This window comes from Lupinus angustifolius, unplaced genomic scaffold, assembly GCF_001865875.1.
Source record: "Lupinus angustifolius cultivar Tanjil unplaced genomic scaffold, LupAngTanjil_v1.0 Scaffold_118, whole genome shotgun sequence".
NCBI classification, from domain to species: Eukaryota; Viridiplantae; Streptophyta; class Magnoliopsida; order Fabales; family Fabaceae; genus Lupinus; species Lupinus angustifolius.
The window spans coordinates 1,365,985-1,366,397 of NW_017724979.1; positions in this window are offsets into that span (position 1 = coordinate 1,365,985).

A 413-nucleotide genomic window follows, 5' to 3' on the forward strand; every position below is an offset into this window, starting at 1 on the left:
TAATCGATTAAAGCAGCTCAGAAATTACAAACAGATTCGGTTTCTTGCACGACAATTAAACGAGATTTAAACGAATATACAGAGCTTACAAAATATCAGAGTTACACCAGTATAGTATGGAAACAGAGTAAAGCAATTCAAACAACTATACAACGTAACCGATTAAAGCAATAAAGAGAGAAAGAGAGAGAGAAAAATCCTGCAACACGATTTTTATCCTGGTTCGTTTGCGTGTCCGCTTTCAAACTACATCCAGGCCTCCCGGCTGATCTGGGAGATTTTTCTTCACTATAATTGAAATAATGTTTGACAAGCAATTCTTCCAATTACAATACTTAGATATTCACTTGAAAACTAAAGAATCTTATTCCTTGTTTGACTCCCTTCCTACCGCCCAAGAAAACCTTTCTTAC